Source organism: Podarcis filfolensis, assembly GCF_964270895.1.
Source record: "Podarcis filfolensis genome assembly, chromosome: 7".
In the NCBI taxonomy this organism is placed as follows: Eukaryota; Metazoa; Chordata; class Lepidosauria; order Squamata; family Lacertidae; genus Podarcis; species Podarcis filfolensis.
In genome coordinates this window covers 48,681,184-48,700,696 of record NC_139603.1, presented here as the reverse complement: position 1 = coordinate 48,700,696, position 19,513 = coordinate 48,681,184, and the positions used below count along the sequence as shown (strand labels likewise).

Below are 19,513 nucleotides of genomic sequence, written 5' to 3'. Positions count from 1 at the left end.
TAGACTCTGGTTGCCATGTGAATTCACACTGGGTAGCCACAGCAGTCTGCAGTTTCCCAGCATCACACACACGTAGCAACAGCAACAAAAAGTTCATCCAACACAATTTGCACAGTAATTTCTACACACTAGCTGATTTTTTAACATATGAAGCAGCCCTATAATTCAGGCAAAATCTTAGCCAAGCAGTAATTGGATTGACTTTAACTCCATATCCAAGGCTGCAGGCCAAACCATTCCAAGATCCAGTGCTGTTTTCCCAGAAAAATAGGTGCCACTTCTCAACATGAAGTTGTTACAGTGAGCACCACACTTTTTAACAACAAAAAAGGATGTGCCAGTACTGCATACCCTTAAGTACCTCCTGAAAAAGGCACTGCCAAGATCTACTTTCTAATGCTTTTTCATCTTCTTCTGCAAGCTTGTATTGGTGTTGTTCTGATTATGTCATCAAAAGTACCAGAAAGTATATATTTATTTGTTGAGATTTCCTAGTTAAAAGTTATTAGCAGTAAGATAAAGATAAGCACTGCAAGAGCTGATTGACATAACAGCTTTGTTCCAGACAAGCCAATTAACATTTGATTAGCTTTGCAAATCTGCTAGAACTTACAAATAAAGTGGAAGGAGATGGAAAAGAATGTGTGAGATATATATATATATATATATATATATATATATATATATATATATTTGTGTGTGTCACTGATGTTCTGTTTCCATGTGACACCAAAGACTTTGAGTGGAGTTGACTTCCTCTTATGTAACTGTTTGTGCAGACTGTGATTCTATGCAGCAGAGATGGCCTGTGGCCTTCAAGATGTTGTTGGAGTCCAAATCCCATCAGCCCTAGCCAGCATAGCCAATGGCCAGGGGTTATAGAAGTCACAGTGCAGCAACATTTAGAGGGCTATAGCTTCCCCACCTCTGCTCTACATAGCTGCTAGGGGTCGAGTCATTTTTCACTGGACCACTTTCCTTACCACAGAAGAAGAAAAAGAAGAACATGCTTCTCCAAAAAGCCCCAAAAATATTCTGCTAGAAGGAGTTCCTGAAACTCAAGAAAGACCAATCCAGCAAACTTTAAAGCCAGCTTTCATTTCTGATCAGAAGAATCCCTCCTACCATGTTTTGTGCTGCAGATTTCAGAGAAAGCAGTCCTGCTGAGCACACTTACAAGAGCGTAGGTGCCACTGAACACAGATGGACTTCATTCTGAGTAAATGTGCCAAGGATCGGGCTGCCAATCTTTGTTTTGAAGCAAAGCTTATTTATTTTGACAAAATTATATCCATTCCCCCCAACCCTTAAAAAGAAAACCCAGATGGACAGACTGCTCCTTCTGCTTGAAGGATGATCATGTGGGATTTACAGTTTAATTGTAAGGACTTGCGGCACATCCAGCGGATAAGTGACAGAGGCGAAAGTCTTGCTGGCAGCTTGGGAGAAGTGCTGTAATGAGGCAAAACTCCCAACCTGATCTAATTTAGAGCCAAGCGGTGCTTCAGGAATGTGCAATAATTAATCTTTTTATTTATCCACTGTGAACAAAGGAAATTAAGGGCGAGAGGAATAAGATTAAAATGGGCAGACGTGTATTTCCTCTTAAGGACCCTTGTAGTTGCGTTCCTGACAGCTAAGGTTCAGAAAGACAGGACCAGATGCGAAGGAGGAGAAATCTTTACTTCGCTTTTGCAGAGCCGGGCAAGATGATCCTCAGTCTAATTGCAGAGTAAATGTCCTCTGAGCTGAATAAATGCCTGATGCACACATACTTCAGGGGACAATGGAAACAGCCTCAGACTGACTGGAGGCCTTGTAGTTACCTCCCTATGGGGGAAATGCTGTTTTTATCACTGGCACAGACTAAGACTCATTTGCCTTGGACATAACAAGAGTCCTACTCCAAAGTAAGAAGAATGTGTTGTGGCTCAATCAGTCTCACACCATACACACCTGACCTGGAAATGTTTGCTATCTACCTCCTCCAACCTTTTGCTACCTGTAAGCACCTATCTCATCTTGTCCAGCATGATCACCCCACTTGTGTTGCTTTCTGATAGCATTCATGGGGAGGCACATTCTGATAGGTCAGGTACATTGGTGATTGACCAGAGCTGCCTCTTCTCAGCGCACCAATTACAGTTGTGTAAGGAGTTGGGCTACCTGTGAAAACCTGGGAAGATGACAGACAGGTGGGGTCTTCAGGAGACTTAGGAGCTGGGAGAGAACAGAACATCTAGAGCAGGCATCCCCAACCTTCGGCCCTCCAGATGTTTTGAACTACAGTTCCCATCATCCCTGACCACTGGTCCTGTTACCTAGGGATCATGGGAGTTGTAGGCCAAAACATCTGGAGGGCCGCAGGTTGGGGATGCCTGATCTAGAACAATTAAACTGTTGTAGGAAAGGGGGTTTCTCATGTGATTCTCTCCACCCACTCCCAGCAGAAGTCTGGGAAAGGGACAAAAGTAGAGGTGGATACAGGACTCTTTAACTGCATTTCTCTTTTTGTTCTTAGGGTGAGCAGAACACCACCCCCATGGCAGAGGAGCCTTTCCTGCCAGAATAACTGTGGACAATTAAATGACTGCTGCTCCAAAAGGCACATCTGCATGACCTTGTCCAAGCCCTTGCTAAAGCACCAGGAATAGTTGCAGATATGCCTCCTCTAGAGCTGACGACATCTATGTAGCAGCAATACTTACAGAAAATGCTTTTTCTCACACCAGCTCTCCCCCCCCCAGCTGTTTCTTATTCCCATCAGCTTTTGCAAGGAAGTGTCCAGTTTTTTTTCATACGCATTTACTAGAAGTGCTCAGTGATGGTGATTCCCCTAACAATTACCATGACTTTCTTCCGCGCATGCCCTATCTGGATCTGGTTTCATCCCCCAATGCTTTTTGTGGATTTATGTTATGTTTGTTCCCTGTTCCCTTCATCTTGGCATCTTGACAACGTATTGGTAAATTCCCTATTACACAACAATTAAAATATTTTGATGAATTTGAGGCACCAGCAATGTATTCTACGCAGCATCGAATTTAAAAATTATAGGGGGAAACTGAGCATATACAGGGTATAGGTCAGTCATGAATAAAGCCTTTGTCTCCCAGAATAGGTCTAATTGTCATTTCAAATGACAGTAGCAAACGTTGTCCTCCCTTTCTATGGCAGCATGTTCTGTGGTGTGTGCAGAGCTCTCTTTAAGCAGCCATTGAAATATATTATTAATAGCAGAGGGCACTGTGTGATAATAACTGGTATAATTATTATATATTGGGAAACAGACAACTGCATTTAAGTCCTATATATCTTGGGGAATCCCCCCCCCCCAATTTTGGTAATAATTAACACTATATGTTATGATTAAATTATGGTTGACAGATTTGCTTATACTGTGTAGAGCAACTGACTTTGCACCTTCTCAGATGAACTCAAAGAATAATCTGTGGGCCAGACATCCATCTTCTCACTCCACCAGTGAGTTCAGTTTCAAGAGGCCTAAAGGACTAATGTTCACATGTTCAGGAAAGCAATGATCTTCTGAAACCATTGTCCTTTTGGAACTTGATTGCTACTTCTGAGCCTAAAAATTATACACTGGAACCTTTAGATAGTTGTAAATTACAGACTTGCTCCATCTCCTCCTCCTCCTCCTCCTCCTCTTCTTCTTCTTCTTCTTCTTCTTCTTCTTCTTCTTCTTCTTCTTCTTCTTCTTCTTCTTCTCTTCCTCCTCCTCCTCCTCCTCCTCCTCCTCCACCACCACCACCACCACCACCACCTTCTTCTCCTTCTCCTCCTCTACAACAACATTGCCAGAGCTTTCTCAAAATTCTGAGATGTGTGCTGCTAACCAGCCTTCATCTTGTCCCATTCCCAAGAACTCTCACTGTTTCTCCCTCTCCAATAGTCCTCCTATTGATTATCTCTGTTCCCATCAGCTTCTTAATAACAGTTCTCCTGCTGCAGCTTTTCCTTCCATGCCTATCCTCCCATCGACACATTGTTAATGTTAGATTTAAGCAATACAGAAGCAGTGACTAGCCAGGGGTAGAGATAGGATGAGATGTGGGGGGCGGAATCCTGACAGAATATGGCAGGTCATGAACAGAACTTAGTGTGTCTGGTGATAGGATGGATAGCCCCAAATCTTCACTATGCTGGATTTTCATGCCATGATGCCTGGCCAAATATGCATGAAATATGCATGAAAACTATAAGGCTGAAAACATATGCTGCACTTTTATAACACATCCTAACTGAAATTAATGAACACACAAAATTAATGAACACCTTCACCCTATACCTGGAAGTAAACCGCATTGATTGAATGGGACTTACTTCCAAACTGATCAATAGTGTATATAGATGGTTCAATATTTCCTGAAGCTCCTAGAAACAATATACGATTGTGATGATGATAATGTTAATGACAACAGATGACATGGTAACATATTTCTAGTAAATAAAACAGAGTAGTCTGAGCAGATGCATAGGATTAATGTTGCATTCTTAAAAATAAGATAAAAAAGTGTTCATTCATGAGTCGGATCTTAGATGATCCCCTTTGCTGCATACACAGCAATATTTCATCTGAATGGGTCTTCCTTGCAATTTTATTGTGATCCATCTCTTGAACTGAAACTGGGCTCCAGAATATTTGTTTTATAAGAATGTGATTGTTCATTCAGATGAAACATCTGTATGACTGTGCTCCCATGGAAATAGGTCCAGAAACCATAGTGAAGTGTTATATCAGAAGTGGCACACATAATTTTGTTCTCATTATTTGTTGCAAATGGCAACTGAAATGTTTTAGATTAAATCCTTGGACAAAGATCGTTATACTCTGACACACAGCTACATTTGTTAAATTTAGAGCATGGATTCCTCTCAGGGTATGTAAGCTGTCCTCTGGGAATGCTCCTCAATACAAGCTTGCGCTCTCTATTTTTGGAAATAATTAAACTATAGTGTAAGGAGTTATTAGACTAAATGGCGATGTAAGCCCCAAAAGCAAAATAGTTGACATTCCAATATTATGCTCTTGGTACAGTGTCACACATTATTTCTTTCAGCTCCATTAAAAATGAAATTAGATTCAATGGAAGTCTAAAAGGTAGGCCTTTGTGATGTATTAAGCAAAGGTATTTGGGTAGATTAGGAAATAAGTACTGTTTACAATTGGCTGTTTAAAAGTGTAAATCCTTACTGGCACATTGATTTTCAGAGTAAAACTGCTCAGTACTTAAAGCATAGCTCAAGCTTATCATCAGAATCAACAGTTATAAAACTGAATTTTGAATCTAATGGCGTATATAATATGAAATCTGGTTTGTTGTCGACCTTAATAGAGAACAAATGAAATACAAAAAACATAGGGAAATAAGCTACTGCTCTAACGTTAGCTACTGGGAAACTAAGTTTGCCGCTGATTGTATATCTTTCTTTAAATAAATGCTTTGCGCAACTCCCTATCCGTTGCAGCTCCTTCTCAAGGTGTTGTAAAAACCGAGAAACTGAACAACCCTAAAGCATATTTATACAGATTAAATGGTTTCTAATACTCCAAAGAGCACTTAATCTGCATGAATGTTCTTCATGTAGCTACGTGCCTCTAAAACTTGAATAAGAAGCCACAGCACTTTTGAAAGTATGCAGTATATTTTTACTTTAGCAAATCAACCAAAGGGAGGGGGGGGAACCAAAGAAATATTAATTGGCTTGCCAAACAATTCAAGATCCAGCTATTCAGAGGAACACCACCTTTGCCCATTGCTCTCCATCTACCCTTGATGGACAAAGCTTTTAGGAAGCTTCAGTTCTCCCATCTTTACCTGTCAAGTCTTTAGAGGAGCTAAGCTTGGAGACGTTTCTAAGAAGTGGTTCATAAATGAAATAAAGAATGCCACAGCAGCCACTGCCTTCTTGGGGATCTTGGATTGGTCTGAGAATTAATGGTATGTTTTAGAAGAAAAGGGGTGATCTGGAATGGACTGAGCAGCAGCAGCCTGCAATGCAGACTGACAAGAGAATTTTGCAGAGACCAGATAATGTTGAATACTTGGGCACAAAGGGTGTTATCCCACATTAGTCATGATCAGGAGTCCAACCCATTGAAATAAGGGATCACCCACACTTCTGCTTCACCCATGCCAAGAAAGCTTGCATCTGAGCAGTTTTCTGCTTGCCCTGTGATTTCTATGTATGGGTCCAAGCGACTTCACTCTTGTCCTGCTGCTTTCCCCTGAAAAACCCACTCTTTGGTGATAAATCAGAACAAACAGCAATTTACAGAAAACCCAATTGCCATTTTCTCCAATTCAGTGCTAAACTGCAGGTTTTCATGGGTGGGGCAAAGCAGCTGGGTCAAACAGAAGTGTGGCTGGGCCCTAAATGGACTTGAGTTGCTTTTATGTAAAAGCCAAGACAGATGTGATGTGGAAGATCAGTCACTCAATCTCCTAATGTAAGAAAAAGGCTAGGGAAGGCGATGTTTAATCCTTCCCCAATGTCATTTCTCCAACTGAAATTGCCACCCACCTTGAAGCTGTTATTACCCTTGCTGGAGGGCAGGGGAGATAGGTACCGTATCATTTCTGATTTTTATTTTATTTTTACTCATGGGGCCAAATGGCAGCTTTTGAGAGAACAATAGTAATGGGAGGGGCATAAAGACTTACACACACTCTTTCCTAGCATCACTCTCCAGAGCCAACTGGATTTCCTTCCCCACTGATGCTTTTAATATCGGAAGGTCCCATCACATATCTTCTATGTCACATGTCCAATGTACAACATAGTTACCAATGGGAACAAAAATATATTCCAGGAGCATCACCCTCAGTATTCCCACCTTTCCCTCCAAGTAGCTCAAAGTGGTCACATGGTTCTCTCTCTACTCATTTTATCCTCATAACAACCCCATGAGGTGGGTTAGGATGAGAGAGAGTGGCTGGCCAAAGTTCACCCAGTGAGGTCATGGCTGAATGGGGACTAGAACTCCAGCCTGCCAGGTCTTAGCCTAACATTCTGAGTGCTGCACCACTCCGTTTCATCACCGGGTCTACATGGAGCACATCTGCTTCTGTGTCACCTCCCAGCAACCCATCTTTATTGATTGTCAGTGCAGCTTACACAGAGAAATAAGATGTGATAGCCGGTTACCTCTCATTAACCAACTGTGGACGTAATAAAATAGACATGCCATTTAAGTACCATATATTTTCTTCTTCCAACATTCAAAGGCAGTATTGGCAGAATGCAAAGGTGAGCAGAAGAATAGAGAAGAGGCTGTACAGACTTTTCTCCTATAGTTGTTTCCCCCCTCAAAAGTGTCCTCCAAGATGCTGTAGTTGGCCTGAGGCAAAAAACAGAACACAAAAGCAGCTTTCAGATGATTTTGGACAGGGAAATGACCAGAGGGAGAAAGCACCTGTCTCCATCACCATTCTTCCATGCAAACTCACAGCCACCGAGCACTGATATTGGAAGAAAGACATACACAAATTACAGGACAATTCTGGTTTCTCCCTGAGTTTATATGCTAACTGTGCATTCAGGATTATTAGTCCAATATTAGTATTATTAGTATCAATGTTACTCATCCTTTACCCTAACGCCCCAGGGCAGATTACAACAATAAAACAGTTTAAAACAATTTTCAATCACAAGACTAAGATGGGTCCTAAAAATGTACCCCACAAATGTTAAAAGCCAGGGTAAAGAGGTTGCTCTTCAGAATTCAGTGGAAGCTGTATAAAGCGTGGGCCAGTTTGTTCGCAAGCTTATTTAGCTCAGCCAAAAGACTAGAAAAAGGGGTTCGTCTTACAATGCTTTTACTGGTGTCTGAATGAATGGGTCTCATGAATCAATAATTTAACAGAGCTGGGGCAGGTGGCGGCGGTGCCAGAGAATGGAAGATACAGCAAACATTTCACTACTTCTTTGCTGCTAACAGTCTGCAAAGCCAGGGAGGAAATAAAGCGGGGGAGAATAAAGTGCATAATACCAGTGTTTAAGAGTGAGATTGGATGTATGCAAACTCTCTATAGGTGATTCGTGTTGCTATGGCAGAAGCACTTGAAAGCCTAATGAAATACGGCAGAATCCATTCTGCAGATCTGCATGCAAAATTCAAAATCAGCTAAAATACAAACAAAGCTCACAGTAGCTCTGCTGTGCCTCTGCAAGCTTAAGGGTGTGTGGAAACTTGATGTACGGAACAAGTGGCAAATATTGAATACAAAGTACTTTTCCAGTAGTTGGATCCCAGAGCTGAATAAATCTCTCCAGTAAGCAGTGCCCAAGGCTTAAACAGCATCTGAAATGAAAAAGATACATCTGTCAACTGGTATGTAGAACAGGAGGTAAACGACTTGCCTAAATGAGTGTAAACACGAGCAGTCCAATGCAGAGGAAGCTAAAAATTAGGTAAAGAGAAATTCTGAAGACACCAGAAGAGATGAAAGTTAACAACGATCTGAAGAAGACACTTGTCCCCATTTTTGTTTCTTACTTTATATTGTTTCATTTTTAATAGTTCATTTGGTAGGCAAAAGTGGAAATACAGTGCACTCCTTTCATAAAGGTAAAGGTAAAGGACCCCTGGACCATTAAGTTCAGTCAAAGGCGACTATGGGGTTGCAATGCTCATCTCCCTTCAGGCCAAGGGAGCTGGCGTTTGTCCACAGTACTAGCCATTGGGAGGAAACCCGATTAATAATAATAATAATAATAATAATAATAATAATAATAACAACAACAATAATAATTTTTATTTATACCCCACCCATCTGGCTGGTTTTCCCCAGCCACTCTGGGTGGCTTCCAACAAAATATTAAAATACAGTGGTCTGTTAAACATCAAAAGCTTCCCTAAACAGGGCTGCCTTCAGATGTTTTGCATTGATAATCATGCCTAGCACATTGTACCTTTGTAGCTTAATTCAGTGCAGTTAGCCAGTGATCTATGTTTTTAGTTATATGAGGGTTTTATTGTATACATAATTATTGTAAACTTTTTTTAAAAAAATGAAATTACAGTATACAAGTATTTTATACATTTCCTCATGAAATATATTCTGCATAAGCTATGCTTAAGAATGCACAGATAATACAATAATACACAAAGAAAATCATAAACGTTGTTAGAAGCAATTTATATAAATTCAATAAATTCTGTTGGGAGATACCGACTAACATTAGTGATGCGGCAATTACAAAAAGTGAGGGTGGGACAAAAAGAGTGAGGAAGATATAAACTCCTAATTGAGTTGCTGTGCACTAGAAATTTGATAATAGTTTCCCATTGCAATAGCCAAAGAAACAAACAAAACCACAGCTACCACCCAACCCCAGTATGATAGAATGCTGTTTGAGTGCTATTGCTTGCTTGGAGAATTTAGTATACCATTTGAAAATATGGGTGGGGGGTTGTTTTGTGAGTGCTTTGGGGACACATTAAACCCATAGCTTCTCAGACTCACATCCAGAGTGTGTCTACTGACCACATATTACTTTTAGCTTGCAGGCTACAATGTGTTTTTCACCATACTTGGCTGCAGTTTCAAAGATTTCTTCTGCTTTACCTTCTGGTGACAATTTGGGCATGTGCCATTTTGTCTCTAACAGGTGGTGTACGTGCCTAAAGAAATAATATAGTAATAGGTAATAGGTATAACTGGAATGGATATACCGAAAGAATACAAAAATCTGTTTACGTACACAACAACAGCCACACGGACGTTGATAGCCCAACACTGGAAAGAAGAATAAGTCCCAACTAAAGAAGATTGGTAAATTAAATTAATGGAATATGCTGAAATGGCTAAATTAACTGGAAGACTAAGAACTCAAGAAGACAACAATATATATATATATATATATATATATATATATATATATATATATATGATGGAAAATGTTTATTGCATGTATACAAAAGCATTGTAAAGAAGTTAATACAATACAATAGCAGGTTTTTTTTAAAAAAAAAACCCACTTGTAATACTAAGGACAATGTTCAAAATTGGAAATAATTAAGGCTAGGGAAATTATAGACATGTACAATACAAGATGGGTGGTGTTGTGGTCTAAACCACAGAGCCTAGAGCTTGCCAATCAGAAGGTTGGCAGTTCGAATCCCTGCAACGGGGTGAGCTCCAGTTGTTTGGTCCCTGCTCCTGCCAACCTAGCAGTTCGAAAGTGCTATAAAGTGCAGGTAGATAAATAGGTACCGCTCCAGCGGGAAGGTAAATGGCGTTTCCGTGCGCTGCTCTGGTTCGCCAGAAGTGGCTTAGTCATGCTGGCCACATGACCTGGAAGCTGTCTCGGACAAACGCCGACTCCCTCAGCCTGTAAAGCGAGATGAGCGCCACAACCCCAGTGTCTGTCACGACTGGACTTAACTGTCAGGGGTCCCTTTACCTTTACAATACAAGATAAGATAAAAGAAACAGGGGAGGGAATGGAGGGAAGTCAAGGGATCTGAGTAATTCCAAAATATGGATTTAATAAGGTGTCAAAATGTTTTATTCTCTATTTTTTTAATTGTATTTGTTTGTTATGGTGCATATGATGAAAATGTTTAAATGTGAAAATTAATTTAAAAACTTGATAAAGAAATAAAAATAAAGATATAATACAGTGGACCTTTTGTCACTCAGTAGGTTGCCTGCTGTAAATGCAGACCTCAAAATGCAACTGTCATTGCCTACCCTCTTAACTGCTGCTGCTGCATGCAGCACTATGGTTAACAAGCTGCCTCTCCATTCATGGACACTGACCACCTTACCAGTTTCTTGTTGAGCCTCATGTCATCGTTCTTACTATTCTTTTGCTGCCAGTTATTGGCATCCAACATCAGCAATGTGTGTTTTCTGAGCCTGTGGTGCATGAAAACGAATCAATCGGCATTTGACTGTATTCTTTTTGTATCATAGTCACTTGTTATACTACCCTATTGAAGGTGTTCTGCTCCAGATCCTCTCCATGTGCCCTGATCTCTTGTTTGTGTTTGGTTTTTGTATGAGCCGCTACAAAAGTATCACAGTTTCCACCCTGTCAGTTTGAACTCAGAAAAGGAATATTAGATTAACTGTCAAGATGTTGCAAGGGATAGAGCAGTGCAGTCGTAGTATCTGCTACCATTTTCACCACTGCTACCTCCTCCGTCCCCTGTGCAGGTGTGGAGGAAGGGGGGTGCAGTGGGTGCGGTCCGTCCCAGGTGTCAGCACTGAGGGGACATGACAAAATGCTGGGTGGCACTCACATGCCTGCAGCATGCCAGGGCTATGCGTCTCTCCTGGCTTTGGTGTGCGCAGGCTCTGTGCTGTGCAAACGGTCCACCCACTGTCTCCCCCCCAACTGTAGGGCAGCTGAGTGGGAGGAGGCAGGCAGACTCCAGAGGCCCCACAGTGCGCCCCACCCCTATGGGCGGTGCACGCCGGCCCTGGGCACGCCGCCCTAGGTGCTGGAACGGCTTCCTCCGCTGCTGCCCACAAAGGTCTACTAGATATACCCTGAGCAAGAGAAAGGAAAGGTGCTCTAGCAGCTCAAGAGAACATCATTTCTTACCAACGAGGAGACTGGAATTACAAGTTCCACCACACCAACCAGAAAGTGACACTGTTCGTGTCTATTTTTATACCTTGGCCTTGAGATGTATATTTTCAATACTCACTCCAGTTATGATTTTAATTTGCTTTGAAGTTTTTAACATTGTATTTTACATTGCTGAGAGCTACTCCGGGATCTTGTGGCAAAGGGTGGGTTGTTGTTATTATTATTACTATTATTATTATTACTATTATTATTTCAGTCTGCATTGTATTTCTGATTGTAAGAAGTACAGGATACACATTTAAGGCATGAACAACACATACTAAATTATTAAAATAATACGTAATAGATTATTCATAATGGAATTCCAGGAGAAACCTAAATCCGGTTCATAGCTGTCTCCAGTGTTGTGCATGTTTTGGCAGGATGTCGACTCCACAGAGTCATTATAGAGCAGCCCATGCTCATGCGGGAAGCAGCGTTGAGCACCAAGGCCCACTGTTGTGTTTTGCTGAAATTGGATGGCGGCATCACAGATTCAGATCTGTACAAAACCACAAAGCTTCATAGGCAATGTTACTGTCCTCTATCACAGTTCAGTGGAATCAGCAAGGTTTGACTCTGAGTAGGCATAACCAGGATTCCCTGGGTAGGTGGTGAAGATAGAATTAAACTAGGTTATGTTGCCTGCTCAGGATAGAATACATCCCTCAACCTGGTAGTCCTTAGGTTGATATCGAAAAGAAACCTTAATGAGGAATGATTTCTAGTGCACCACTGTCATTTTTTTGTCACGCTGGACTCATTTTCCTAACACAATTGCCTGATTCAGGAAAGATGACTTTTCTCAACTTTGAGGAAATAAAAAGTATGTGCCACAAACTCCCTGGGCATATTAAAGGCAGGATTCTTGACAGTTATTTTCCCAGGGTTCTGCCACTTGACCTTCTACTTCCTGTAGAGACGAAACCTTATGGGAATCTTCCACTTTGACCCAAAGTTTAATCTTTTCTGCCTGCTCCTCTTGTGCCCTTTCCAGCAGATGCTTATGTGTTATCTGTTGAACAGAGTCGGAAAGGTTGCTAACCAGCTTTCACCTTATCGTCATACCAACAATTCATTGATTCTGAGGTCTCAAAGGAATGTTGAGATCATCTAGTTTGACCTTCCATACACACGGAGCATTCAAGTCTCTCCCAGCTATTACTCTATCAAGTGCACTCACTTGTCGGGTGAATGCTTTTCCTTTACAGTGGTATTCAGCCTCTGTCTGCCTCAGTGGAAGGAGCTGGGTGGGATGGCCGTCAGCAACTTTCCAAGTTCAGCTCAACAATTCTGTCATTCATCATTTCCGTACACAAAAGCTAAGGGCACAATTCAGCCCTTGTGTAAGCTTTGTACAAGCTCTTCTACAGCCCAACAGTAAATATGTTTACTTAGAAGCAAATCCCATTGAGTTCAGAATGGCTGATTTCCCAGAAAGTATTATCAGGATTGCAGTGAGACTTAACAGTTCTTAACCTGGACTGGTTCCAGTGAGATATTTCAAATTGGTATGCAAGTTGATTATTAAAAGAGAGCAAAGGTTCAGCTCAGTCTCTGTTGACTGCCATCAGCTATAAACTAGTGTCTGATTATGGTAGATGACCCTCTCAAGACTGAATATAAAGTAAGATGTGAAGCAGTTTTGGCCACCCCCTTCCTGACAAACTAGTCTTCAAGGAAACCACTGCCCATTGAGACTGGTACATTAAATAACTCTTCCCTGCACTGTGAATGATATCATCGGTTACTAGTTTTGTGCACAGTTAAGAGTTGCTACCTTTGCAACGCAGCCCACATTTTCTTTTAATACTCATGAACGAAAGTGTATTGTTATTCAAACAGTAAAAAAAGGGGAAAAATTAAAGACTGTTCCAGCAGTAGCCATTGTGTGAGAGAGCTTTTACAAACTGTTTTCTTAATGTCAATAGCATGCATATATCAAGGACATCTCCCATTAAGAGCTCTACAGGGGTGAGATGCTTACAGCATTAGGTCTCCTAACTTTGGGAAATGCATGCAGGGAAATGGCTATAAATGTGTGTCTTTATTATGTTAGAAAGGCATTGGATGTATGAGATATGTCATTCTTGCAGTTCACATGCCTTGCGCTCATATGTGACCCCTCCAACATCACAAAGATGCATTTGTTTGCATTCGCCTTTTTCCTGGCATTGCCCAAGCATGCGTTTTCAAAATGTCAGTAAGGAAGTATAAAATTGGAAGCATTCAGCACTGTAAAGGAATTGAAAGCATTTGTAACTGCAAATGTGGGCCTCCTTTTTGATATCTATAAGCTGTTACTGCATGTAAGAACTCTGGTCCATGTCTTCAGTGTGATTCATTCCTTCATGAGACGATACAGAATTTTGAGCATGAATTGTAACATTTACTCGGTTTCCCCCTCTACAAAAAGAACAGCTAGTAAATAAAGCTGGTCAGAAATTATTCACGCCCTTTTGTTACTCCAATGTTTTCTGTAGTTCTGTACAGCCCTGTGGTTGGACAACAAATGGTTCCCGATGTAAATTTGATATTCCCCATTGCATTTGGAACTGTTGCTTGAGATCAGGCATGCCACATGACACCCTTTCCATTTCCTAACTCGATGCATTAACTCAACCTGGCTGGCACAAAATATTCAGACTGTGCTTCTGAAGCCCACTTTTCATAAACGTTACATAGCACCCAAATTGGTTGGCATGAATATTCAGGGAGGCAAATACAAATTGAGAAAGGGGTGGGAACATGACTGGAGCAAACTCATTTAAAAACATGAGCCATGACTTGCATTTTCCCAGTATTCTTCTGGCTATATATAAAATAAGTTTTATGTGAGAATTTCTTGCCAGAAATATCTTTCTCGATAGGGTATGCTTTCCAGAATATATATCAAGTCCACGTCTGAAACTATGGAGCGGTGTGTGTGTGTGTGGGGGGGGGTGTTTACAAGAAAATGAAGCCAGTCATATTCTTGGCATCATTTGACTCTGCTGTGCTATCAAGTTTGGCTTCGAATGTGTTGGAAGTCTTGGTTATAGTTCCTCAGTCAGAGTTATACAGATGGGAGGAAAGGGAGAAGCCCGTGAACAGGTGGTGGCTGTAACAGAACCAGCAGGTGGTCCTTGAACAATCAGCTTCATCAAATGTATCGGACACCAGAACCAGAAAGCACAAAACCCAGCATCCTAGAAACATCTTGCAAGCTTGGATTCTGGCAGCCAGACAAGAAGCCCCCAAGGAACCTGCTGTTGGCTTCCACCAACCCTAAACTGGCCAGAGTTTCGCCATCGTTTTCGCTTTGCCAAAGTGGAACTGAAAGACAAATTATCCAAAACCATCCACAAGCTCAGCATGAAACAAAGCTCTTCAGGGAAAGATACTGCTAGACTTGTCACCTCAATCAGCCAACAGCAGCCATGAGAAAATCTACTCCCAAGTGTCTTTAGCAGGCATCAGCATTTATCATCCACCACCCTTTTCACTGGTTCCAGGTTTTTTGGAGTACCTTGTGGAACCATGCCAAGTCCTCAATATTTGTTCACATTTGCCCACAAATAAGTCTCATTGAGCTTAATGACTCGTGAAAGTAAAATGTTTTGAATCAGGCTACCTGTGTGAGCAGTAGCTGGCAGTAGCAGGCCAGAGGTGGAATTCAACTAATGGTGGTAGATGCACATGCTGCAATGATCCTGAGAATTTGCCCTCAGAGCATGGGGGGGTGTGGAATCCTTGGCACCTGTCCCTTTTTCATTTGCAGGTATTAATTAAAATATAAGTGGATTTCAGAAAGCCCATTTAAAATACAATTGGGTAAAAAGCACTGCCCCGCCACGCATCCCCCCCAAAAAACCCCCCTGCCAGAAACCAAAACAAAGTCGTGACAATTTCCTGCTGTTTCTCAAGGTGGGCGGAGAGAATTTTTTCACAAGTGCTGAGGGATGTTGCTGCTTCCCTATTGAGTCTCATGAGGAAGTATGACTGGAAGGAAGCCTGTGGGGTAAATATTGCACTGTTTCCTGCTGACCAAACTTTGTGAAGAGCAACATGATGCGATATGACCGGGTATTGGGGCTTTTTTGTTTAGAGAAAACGCGAGAAAGAGGGGACATGAAAGAAGTGTATACAATTACGTATGGTACACAGAGAAAGTAGACTGAGAGACGTATCTGTCCCTCTTTCATACTAGGACTTGGGGGCATCCAATGGAGCTGAATATTGGAAGATTTAGAGTAGGCAAAAGAAAGTACTTCCTCACACAGTGCATAGTTAAACTGTGGAGTTTCCTCCCAGAAGAGGAAGTGGTAATCACCAACCTGGAAGCCTTGAAAAGAGGATTAATCAGATTTGAGGAGGATAAGGCTAAGTATGGCTACCAGGCATGGTGGCAATGTTCTCTCTCCACTCTCAGAAACCGTTTCTGGGAATCACAGCTGGGGAGAGGACTGTTGTGCTCAGGTTTTGCTTGTGAACTTTCCACAGGAATCTGGTTGACCACTGTGAGAACAGGATGCTGGACAAATGGGCATTATGTTCTTACATTCTTATCATTCCCAAAGTGCTCCTTCCAGCTGGGAAGCTGTGATGAGAGCCTTGCACATGAGTTGTGTGGCGCTTTGGTTTAAAGTTTTGAAACCAAGGTGGTGGCGGAATCCCTTGGCCACTTTGGATGGTTAAGTATAGTGAGGGCAATTCTCCCTCCCCAAATACAGTATGGAGAAAAGATATTTCAGGAAGAGTTTCTTTTACTCTCACACACTGAACGAATGGCTGGAAAAAAAAATCTGTAGCACATTTTTAATTTAAAAGCATCCAGGGGAGTGTTTGCACGGTTATAAAAGAAAAGAAAATAAGTGCTATCTTATTTGTTTATGATAAGCTAGGGAAAGGTTATGCATGCAATGCCAGCATTTAGACTTAGGGCCAAATGATACAAGATATTATATGCCACAAATTCTAAAAGAATGCACCTGTGTGTGGTGGCAGTGAGACAAGTGTGTCAGGTATGGACTTTTACTTCATAGCCAAAGGGTGTAGTGGCTTGAATCCTGGGCCTAGGTGTTCAATCAACTATAGTACTTCAGAGGCGGATTTAGGGGAGAAAGCACAACTGGTTTGGTTGCACTGGCGTGGAGCCCCGGGGGTGCCACAACTATGATGTAGAATCGAAAGCAAGAAGTGGGGGTTGGGTGTGCCAAAATCTGGCATCACACAAGGAGCTGCTGAAATGTGAGACCCCAAGTTCCACCACTGAGCACTTTAGGGTTGCCATATGTCCCAAATTTCCTCGACATATCCGGAATGCTGCAGTCGGAAGCAATGTCCGGGCGGAAATCGCTGTAATGTCCAAGAAAATCTGAACGTATGGCAACCCATGTTGGAAGTGTAGATTTTGGATCAACAACTTTTCTGACTTGAATTTCACTGTTTGAAATATGGCAACCCTAACTCCGTGCCCCACTTATTTCTGTTTGTCGTTTGAAAGGGAGATGCCTTCCCCACCAACTCTTCCATCTCATACCTTCCCAAGCAGCCACCTCACTGATATGTCCTGATCAGCGTGAGGAGGACAGTTACCACAGTACTTCTTCATTCTACTCAGGCCACGTCAAGGGTGGGGAAGCTGTGACCCTCTAGGCATTGTTGGACTCCACTCTCATGAGCACTACCCAGCTTAATGGCCAGGGGGGATGGAAAATGTAGCCCAGCAAATACTGAGAGTGTCACAGGTTAAGGATGACGTTAAATTTCTTAGGGGAAAATATCAAATACTTAAAGAGAGAGAGAAAAAAAGACTCTTGACAATTAGTACGTTTCTTGCTAAATAACAGCAGCATTGAAATGTTATTTCAAATTGGGATCAGGTGACATTTTTTAATAGTCCCTTCAGTCTGTAATTCAGAATGCATCTCCTCCCAAGTATTGATGTGTCACGAGCCGAGTTATTGATTTCCCTTAACAATTTATTTCAGCCATCTGGTGTCTTTCATACAGGTCTACTCTTGTAGATTCATAAGACAAGCTGAATTAATGAGACATTCTATTAAAAATAATAATAACATAACAACAATGTGTATCATATATGTTTATATTAAATAAAAACTGATAAGCTTTCCCCAGAAAATATCCATTGCAAACTTTACCTTGCCTAAACCGGCATTCCCCAATCTGGTGCCCTCTAAATGCTCCCAAGAGTCCCAGCCACCATAGACAAAAGTCAGCCATGATGGGAGATGGAGTTCAACAGCATGTGGAGGACCACAGGTAAGGGAAGGCTGGTCTAACTGCATGCCCTCACTTCTCAGCAATTCAATTCAGACATCCAATAAAGCAAGAAATCATATCAAAGTTTTGAATCATATCAAAGTTCTGTCTCTTCCAGCATTCTCTCCCACCCACAGTGGTGAGGCAGATGGCCTTGGAAGTTGACTTCACAAAGGAGCAAGGGAAAAGGATGCTCACAGCAACTGTAATGGCGGAAGGTAGGGAGGTCAATAGCAGATGCAGCAAGTGTGGAGCCAACTAATTCTGGATTAGTTCTCATCTTCCTCCAAGTTTAGTTCTATAAAGGCAACGCTGAGGCAGAGGAGGAGGCTGACAGCCAAAGCCAGGTTCATACAGTGTTTTGTGTGGTTGTTATTTTTTTGGTTGCTGCATCCCACTTAACTGATACTAAGTTTGTGGTCTACTGAGACCCCTAGATTCTCTCAACACGTACTACTGGCAAGCCAGGCATTCTACATCTTATCCTTGTGTTGCTGTTTCTTCCTGTGTACAGTAAGTGAAGAACCTTACATTTGTCCCTATTGAAATTCATTTTGTTAGTTTGGGCCCAGTTCTCCAACATGTTAAGGTCATCTTGAATCCCAATTCTGTCTTCTGCAGCACTAACTACCCCTCTCAGTTTGATGCCATCTGCAAATCTGATGAACATCTCCTCAATTCCTTCACCCAAGTCATTTATAAAGACATTGAACAACAATGGGTCCACAACAGAACCCTGCAGCACCCCACTTGTCACTTTTTTCCAGGTTGATGAGGAACCATTAGTGAGTACTCTTGGGTTTGGTCCATCAACCAGCTACAAATCCACCTAACAGTTACTTCATCCAGCCCACATCTTACCTGCTCCTCTGAAATACTATTATGGGGGACTCTGTCAAAGTCGTATTGAAATCATGATAACTATATCCACATCATTCCCTTGATCCACTAAGCTTGTAACCAACCATTTAATTTTCTGTTCTAGGACCTTTCCCGATATTGATGTCAAGATGGGGAAAACATTTGCCTGCCTCCAGTCTGCAGAGACCTCACATGTTCTTCAAGAATTGACCATGGATGGGAAAGCTCAGTAATGAAATAACAAGAGGACAGAAAAAGATTCCCCCCCCTGAAGATACTAATAATAAAATCTGGAAATGTGATACTCTGTGGGAGTCTGGTGAACAAGCCCCATTACACCTAATGGAAGGCTCATACAATGTTCTTCAGTTGCTCATTTACAATACATTGTCCTCTACTGCCCAATTTGAAACAGAGGGGAAATCATTCACAGAGCAAACACTTGAGCAGCTTTCATTGTCACTGCTAGTACTGTATATTTAGTTCAAGAAATTGGGTCAATGTGCTTTTTTTATTTTACCCCTATTCTGCTAGCCCAACAGGAACGCTAGCAAATTACCAGGCCTGCTGGGTCCCAATCCTGACTTCCCTGTAAATTTACAACACAAGCACTCACGTACAAACATGCACACACACAAAATGGAGTGTGCGGATGGCTCAGCTGACACAGCCACAGGCAGGAGAGATGGCTGGTGCTGCTGCCTGTTATCCACATGTGATGGCTTTAGGGGTTGCTTGTGCGTAAGTTGCCGCCGCTCTGGGCTAGGTTGGCTGGTTAAAC

At 41.8% G+C, this 19,513-nt stretch overlaps 1 long non-coding RNA gene across 1 annotated transcript in view; it reads left to right on the top strand.

Annotated features, from left to right (window-relative positions):
- The window catches only part of LOC310766664, a 67,796-nt gene extending 48,762 nt beyond the window's left edge, over positions 1-19,034 (top strand). Inside the window, exon 2 of the long non-coding RNA XR_014550323.1 lies at positions 18,857-19,034. This is a non-coding gene — a long non-coding RNA (uncharacterized lncRNA). The remainder of the gene's footprint in view (positions 1-18,856) is intronic.
- The last annotated feature ends 479 nt before the right edge of the window (positions 19,035-19,513 follow it).